An 8499-nucleotide genomic window follows, 5' to 3' on the forward strand; every position below is an offset into this window, starting at 1 on the left:
TTGTAAAAATATTGATTGGACGCCTACTATGTGTCAGTCGCCGTCTGGACACTAGAATTTAGCAGTAATGAAAAAGACAAGGCCCCACCTTCATGAAGTTTGCATGCTAGTAGGGGAGAGAGATGAGAAACAGATGAATAATAACAATATATCTGGCAATGAGAAAAGGTGGTGAGAAATAGTTGGATTCCAGGTATATTTGAAGATAGAGATGAGAGGATAATGGATAAATTCAATGTAAAGCCAGTGGGAGGGTCAAAATTATTCCAAGTTGGGAGCATAGGAGCTCAATGGAAGCAAAGAGACACGAAAGTTGGATGGGTTAAGTACAGTTGGGGGTGAGGAGGGACCCAGAGTTCACTATAGACCTTAGGTATGAGATATCCAGTGGGAAGGGCGAATAGGTACCTGGATATAGACGTTCAGGGGAGGGTTTGGATTGAAGGTCTCAATTTGGGAGTCATCAACACAGAGACAATACTCAAAGCTATGAATTTGTATAAGACCACCAAAGAGTGAGGGAGAATTGAGGGCCATGAATGGAGATCACGGGCGCTCAAGAAGCTTCTATACCTGCACCCTGATTGGTGTTTGTCCTAACGTAAATTCAACTTGTTTGTGAGGTATTAACATTTTTTTATATTTTGCTAGAATCAACTCACTAATATTTTATTTAGCGTTTCACATCTAAACATGGAAGACTGGATTATAATTTCTCTTATAATGTCCTTGTCAGGTTTTGATATCATGGGCAAACAGTGGTTTGGTTGGGAAGTATTTCCTTTTTTCCCCAATTCCCTTAAAGCATTTGTGTAGACTGTTATTTTTTTCTTAAAATGGTGAAAAGTCAGGTGCCTGGGAGGCTCAGTTGGTTAAGCATCCGACTCTTGACTTCAGCTCAGGTCATGATCTCATGGTTCGTGGGTTCAAGCCCCACATCAGGCTCCACACTATCAGTGTGGAGCCACTTAGGATTTTCTCTTTCCTCTCTCTGCCTCTCTCTCTCTCTCAAAATAAATAAGTAAAGATTCAAAAAACTGGTGAAAAGTCACCAGTAAAGGTAAATGGGCCTAGTGTTTTCTTTATAGGAAGATTAATTTTTTTTTTTTTTTAATTTTTTTTTTTCAACGTTTTTTATTTATTTTTGGGACAGAGAGAGACAGAGCATGAACGGGGAAGGGGCAGAGAGAGAGGGAGACACACAGAATTGGAAACAGGCTCCAGGCTCCGAGCCATCAGCCCAGAGCCTGACGCGGGGCTCGAACTCACAGACCGCGAGATCGTGACCTGGCTGAAGTCGGACGCTTAACCGACTGCGCCACCCAGGTGCCCAGATTAATTATTTTTTAAGAGATTCATTGAGGTATAATTGATATATAAAAAACTACATTTATTTAAGGTATACAATTTGATAAATTTTGACATAGGTATAACCCATGAAACCATGACCACAGTCAAAATAATGAGTATTCTTATCACCCCCAGAAGTTTTTTCATGCTCCTTGGGAATCCCTCCCTCCTACTCTTCCTTTCCCTTACAAATCCACATAACTGTTGATGTGTGTATTGTATTTACTTAAAGATTTTATTGAAATCTCTTGCCCATTTGTTATTGAGTTGTTTTCTTATTATTGAGTTTTGACAGTTCTTTATATATTCCGGTACAAGTCTTATCTGATAGGAGATTTGCAGATATTTTCTCCTAGTCTGTGGCTTATGTGTTGGCTCTCCGAGCAGTGGCCTTCTAAGAACAGAAGTTCTTAATTTTGATAAAGTCCAAATTATAAATTTATCATTAGAATTCTGAAAATTGGAGCGCTTGGGTGACTCAGTTAAGCATCTGATTTCAGCTCAGGTCATGATCTCGCAGTTCGTGGGTTTGAGCCCCGCGTCAGGCTCTGTGATGACAGCTCAGAGCCTGGAGCCTGCTTCGGATTCTGTGTCTCCCTCTCTCTCTGCCCCTCCACCCACTCATGCTCTGTCTCTCTCTCTCTCTCAAAAATAAATAATAAACATTAAAAAAAAATTTTTAAGGAATTCTGAAAATTATTGCTTCATATATTTTGAGGTCATATTACTAGGTAAAAAAAAATTTTTAATTTTTGTATCTTCCTTGTGAATTGACCATTTTATCGTTAGGAAATGAGAATCTAATGCTTATGACTTGTAGTACTTTTTGCTTTAAAGTTTCATGGTTATTTCTTCTGGAATGGCAAATCCCTCAGGGCAAAAGTGATTGTGAGTGCTGGGTTCTTCCTCCTCAACTTTTCTGAGGCCAAATAATGTCTTACTAGTCTGTTAACCTCGTCAATTCTTCTATAAAAAGATTTTTCTTTTGATTTTTTTCCAGTGTTTTAACTGTCTTCAGCGAATGGTTGGTCTGAATTCTGTTGGCTGCTTGTCTTTTGAATTTCCACCTACCACATTGCTAAGCTATCTTTTTATTTCTAAAAATCATCTATGAACATTTGGATTTTCTATGTAGACAAGATCTACATAGATCATCTGTAAATACTTTCAGGCTTTATGTATTCCTTTCAAACTTTTGCATCTATAACTATTTGTCTTATCACACTAGATAAGACCTTTAATATAATATTAAATAGAAGTACTAACATTGAAAATCCTTGCTTTGTTCCTGAATTTAAAGCAAATGCTTTTAGGATCTTACTTAAGATGAATTTCTGTAGGTTTTTATTGGATACTTTCAATTGTTTCAAGGAAGTTCCATTCCTACTTTGTTAAAAGATTTTTTTTCTTTCAATATCTTCACTTTTGGGTGTGGAGGAGATAAGTTAAATAGGTGATGGGGATTAAGGAGTGCACTTGTTTCGATGAGCACAGATATCTATCTTTGCATTTGATTTATTAATATCAAATCTTCAAATAAAATATTTCTTTTAGCTACTCTTTTGATTTATTTTGAATATATATCTTGTTTTTAATTTTTTTTTTAACGTTTATATATTTTTGAGACAGAGAGAGACAGAGCATGAAAGGGGGAGGGTCAGAGAGAGGGAGACACAGAATCCGAAACAGGCTCCAGGCTCCGAGCTGTCAGCACAGAGCCCGACACGGGGCTTGAACTCACAGACCGTGAGATCATGACCTGAGCCGAAGTCGGCCGCTTAACTGACAGAGCCACCCAGGCGCCCCTTGAATATATATCTTTGAGTAGTACTTGAGTTTAATTTTTGTGCATCCACTTAGAAGAACCCATGGTTTTCTTCCTTTACTCTGTTAATGTGATGAGTTGTTTTTTTCTGATGTTCACTTACTGTTGCATTCCTGTGATAAATCCAACTTGGACATGTTGTATCTTTTCTATATTTTCTAAAATTGCCATACTCAATTTGCTAGCATATTTTAAAGGAATTTAGTGTCTATGGTTATGGGTGGGATAACCTTACAATTTCTTTTTTCCCTGTTGTCCTTATTTTGTTGTATACAGTTCACTGAGTTTTTAGGGTGTTTCTCTCTTTTTCAGTGCTCCAGAATAATTTGCATAAGATTCAGATTATTTACTTCCTGAAAATTTAGTGGTAACAGCTTTCAAAACCATTAACTTTGTTATATGTGTTACAGAATTTTTTTTAACACTAATTCAATTTCTTTAGAAGTTATAAAACTCGGGCGTCTGGGTGGCTCAGTTAAGCATCCGACTTCGGCTCAGGTCACGATCTCCCCGTTCATGAGTTCAAGCCCCACGTTGGGCTCTGTGCTGACAGCTCAGAGTCTGGAACCTGCTTTGGATCCTGTGTCGCCCTCTCTCTCTGCCCCTCCCCCTCTCACACTCTCTTACTCTTTCAAAAATAAACATTAAACAAATTTTTTTAAGTTATAAAACTCTTGTTTCCATTTCTTTTGGTGTCAATTTTTGTTCACTTTATTTTTCTAGATACTTATTCACTTCATTTAAGTTACTGAGTTCATTAGCATATATTTAGTCCAGTCTTCAGTTAATGTTTTTCTTTTTCCCCCCCAGTAAGAGTTTTCAATAGGAAGCTACCAAATTCCTTTGCCACAGTTTCTGGCCAATATCTGAGCAATGAATAGCTCCAGAAAGTGCTTCAAAAATATTTGCATAGGGGCACGTGGGTGGCTCAGTGGGTTAAGCAACCAACCGTTGATATTGGCACAGATCAGCTTATCTCAGACTTATGGAATGGAGCCGCGTGTGGGGCTCTGCACTGACATTGCAGAGTTCGCTCGGGATTCTGTCTCTCCCTCTCCCTTTCCCCTACTGGTGCTCTCTCTATCAAAGAGTAACGACAACATTTATATAACTCAGATGTTGCAAAGGAAATATTGGTTTTATTTTAACAATTAAAAGAAATTTGAGGCACCTGGGTGGCTCAGTCAGTTGAGCAACCGACTTTGGCTCAGGTCATGAATTCAGGGTTGGTGAGTGTGAGCCCCACATTGGGCTCGTTGCTGACAACACAGAGCCTGCTACAGATCCTCCGTTTCCCTCGCTCTCTGTCCCTCCCCTGCTCACACTCTCTCTCAAAAATAAATAAACATTAGGGGCGCCTGGGTGGCTCGGTCAGTTAAGCGTCCGACTTCGGCTCAGGTCACGATCTCACGGTCCGTGGGTTCGAGCCCCGCATCGGGCTCTGTGCTGACAGCTCAGAGCCTGGAGCCTGTTTGGGATTCTGTGTCTCCTTCTCTCTGTGACCCTCCCCCGTTCATGTTCTGTCTCTCTCTGTCTCAAAAATAAATAAACGTTAAAAAAAAAATTAAAAAAAAATAAGTAAACATTAAAATAATTGACAGAAATGATTGCAGTTTAAACAGTCTTACCACAAAATCAGTATTGCCAGTGAAAATTGGAAACAACTTAGGAGTAGAAGCTGGAACTCCTATAATTTCTTCATTGCCCCTTTATTTACAGTCTATCCAAATATGACTCACTAATGTTATTCGTTTGTTTAGCTGAAGTATGATTAACATACAATATTATATTCATTTCAGGTGTGCAACATAATGATTCAACAATTCTGTATATTACTTATTACCACAGTAAGGGCAGTCTCCACATGTCAGCAGGCAACATCATTACAATATTACTGTATTCCCTGTGCCATACTTTTCATCTCCGTGACTTCTTTATTTTATAACTGGAAGTTTATACCTCTTAAGCCCCTTCATCTAGTTTATTCATCCCCTACCCACCCACCTTCTCTCTGGCAACCATCAGTTTGTTCTTTGTATTTAAGGGTCTGGTTTTGTTTTGTTTTTTAGATTCTGCATATAAGTGAGGTCAGATGGCATTTGACTTTCTCTGACTTATTTCACTTACCATAATACCTTCTAGGTCCATCCGTGTTGTCACAAATGACAAGATCACATTCTTTTTTTATGGCCGTGTAATATTTCATTGTATGTATTTCCCACAATTCAATAGATTTATCCATTCATCTGTCAGTGGACACTTAGGCTGCTTCTGTGTCTTGGCTATTGGAAATAATGCCGTGATAAATATAGGAGTACATGTATCTTTTTGAATTAGCATTTTCATTTCCTGGGGGTAAATACTCAGTAGTAGAATTGCTGGCTCCTATGGTGTTTCTTTTTTTAATTTTTTTTGAGGAACCTTCACCTTGTTTTCTGGGGTGGCTGCACCAACTCACATTCCCACTGACAGTGCAAAGGGTCCCCCCCCCCCACATCCTCACCAACACTTGTTATTTCTTGTCCTTTTGATTCTAGCTATTCTGACAGGTAATATCTCATTGTGATTTTGATTTGCTTTTCCCTGGTGATCAGTGGTGTTGAGAATATGTTCATGTGTCTGTTGGCCAGCTGTACATCTTCTCTGGAAGAATGATGATTCAGGTCCTTTGCCCATTTTTAAATCAGATTCATAGTTTCTTTGGTGTTGATTTGTAGATGTTGGATATTAACCCCTTATTGGACATATCATTTGCAAGTATCTTTTCCCCTTCAGTAGGTTGCCTTTTCATTTTGTTAATGGTTTCCTTTGCAATGCAAAAGCTTTTTATTTTACTGTAGTCTCAATAGTTTATTTTTACTCTTTTTTCAATTGCCCAAGGAGACATGTCTAGAAAAATGTTGCTATAGCCACTGTCAGAGAAATTACAGCCTGTGTTGTCTTCTAGTTTTATGTTTTAGGGCTCGAGTTTACGTGTTTAATCCATTTGAATTTATTTTTGTGTTTGGTGTAAAAAAGTGGTCCTGTTTCGTTCTTTTGCATGTAGCTGTCCAGTTTTCCCTTCATCATTTATTGAAGACACTGTCTTTTCCATGTTGGATATTTTTGCCTTCTTTGTCATACATTAAGTGGCCATGTAAGCATGTGTTTCTTTCTGGGCTGTCTATTCTGTTCCATTGATCTAAGTGTCTGTGTGCCAGTACCATACTGTTTGGATTATTGCAGCTTTGTAATATATCTCGAAATCTGGGATTGGGGTATCTCCAGCTGTGTTGTTTTTTTCTCAAGATTGCTTTAGATATCTTGGGTCTTTTCTGGTTCCATACAAATTTTATTTTAATTTTTTTTTCATTTTATTTATATGAGAGAGAGAGAGAGAATGCCAGCAGGGGAGGGGCAGAGAGAGAGGGAAAGAGAATCCCAAGTAGGGTCAGCACTGTCAGTGCAAAGCCCAATGCAGGGCTTGATCCCATGACCCTGGGATCATGACCTGAGCTGAAATCAAGAGTCAGACTCAACCGACTGAGCCACCCAGGCACCCCATACAAATTTTAGTATTTTTGTTCTAGTTAAGTGCAAAATGCTGTTGTTATTTTGATAGTAGTTGCATTGAATCTGTAGATTGCTTTGAGTAGTATGGACTTTTTACCAATATTAATCTTCTAATCCATGAGCATGAAATATATTTCCATTTGTTTGTGTCCTCTTTAATGTCTTTCATCAATATCTTTTAGCTTACAGAGTACAGGTCTTTTACCACCTTGGTTAAATTTATTCCTAGGCATTTGAATATTCTGGCTGTACATGTAAATGGAATTGCTTTCTTAATTTCTCTTTCTGCTACTTGAAATATACTCTGTGTGTAGAAATGCAATCGATTTCTGGGGTGCCTGAGTGCTCAGTTGAGCATCTGACTTGATATTGGCTCCAGTCATGATCTCATGGTTGTGAGATTGAGCCCCACGTTGGGCTCCGTGCTGAGCGTGGAGCCTGCTTGGGATTCTCTCTCTCCATTGCTCTCTGCCCTTACCCTGCTCTTTCTCAAATTAGATACAGAAACTTTTTTTTTTTTAATGTCTATTTTGGAGAGAGTGTGAGCAGGGGAGGGGCAGAGCGGGGATGGGGGTGGGGAGCAGGGACAGGATCTGAAGTGGGCTCTGCACAGACAGCAGTGAGCCTGATTGGGGGGTGGGGGGGGGCGGGGCTCGAACTCACTGTGAGATCATGACCTGAGCCGAAATCAAGAGTTAGATGCTTAACTGACTGAACCACTCAGGCTCCCCAATAGCTTTTTCCTTTTTTATTAAGTAATCTCTATGCCCAACTTGGGGCTCAAACTCATGACCTTAAGACCAAGAATCACACACTCTACTGACTGAGCCAGCTGGGCACCCCTCTAGTGTTATTACATTAATAATAGCTATCAACATTTTTTCTGCAAGTTTTTTTTTTTAATGTTTGTTTATTTGAGAGAGAGAGAGGCAGGGGGAGGAGACAGCAAGCAAGCGCTCAATCAGGAGACAGGCAGAGAGAGAGGGAGACACAGAATCTGAAGCAGACTCCAGGCTCTGAGCTGTCAGCACAGAGCCTGATATGGGGCTCAAACCCACAAACCCATGAATTGTGAGATCATGACCTGAGCCAAAGTTGTACGCTTAACCAACTGAGCCACCCAGGCACCCCTCCCCAAGTTTTTCTGTTGAATGTTTTAATGTCTCCTGGACAAAATGGAAATGGATTGAAAGACCAGTTGTATTTTTAATTTTACAAGGAATTTATAATTTGGAAAATTTTTCTAAAGTGGTGGTAATTTACATTCCCAGCAACTACATTAAGAAAGTTTTAATCTTGTGCCAGCATTAATGTCTTTTGAATTCTGTCTGTTCTACTGAATACAAGTACTATCTTGTGATTTATTTTTTATTTATTTTTTTTTTCAACGTTTTTTTTTTATTTATTTTTGGGACAGAGAGAGACAGAGCATGAACGAGGGAGGGGCAGAGAGAGAGGGAGACACAGAATCGGAAGCAGGCTCCAGGCTCCGAGCCATCAGCCCAGAGCCTGACGCGGGGCTCGAACTCACGGACCGCGAGATCGTGACCTGGCTGAAGTCGGACGCTTAACCGACTGCGCCACCCAGGCGCCCCGACTATCTTGTGATTTAAATTGGCACTTCCATGATGACTAATGATGTTGAGCACTTTTACATGTATTTATTTTTCATATTTTCATCCTTTATGAAGTACCTATTCAGGATTTTTGCCCATTTTAAAACTGGATTGTTTGCTTTTTATTATTGAGTTGTGGTTCTTTACATATTCTGG

The sequence above is a fragment of the Neofelis nebulosa genome, chromosome 13 (assembly GCF_028018385.1).
Source record: "Neofelis nebulosa isolate mNeoNeb1 chromosome 13, mNeoNeb1.pri, whole genome shotgun sequence".
NCBI classification, from domain to species: Eukaryota; Metazoa; Chordata; class Mammalia; order Carnivora; family Felidae; genus Neofelis; species Neofelis nebulosa.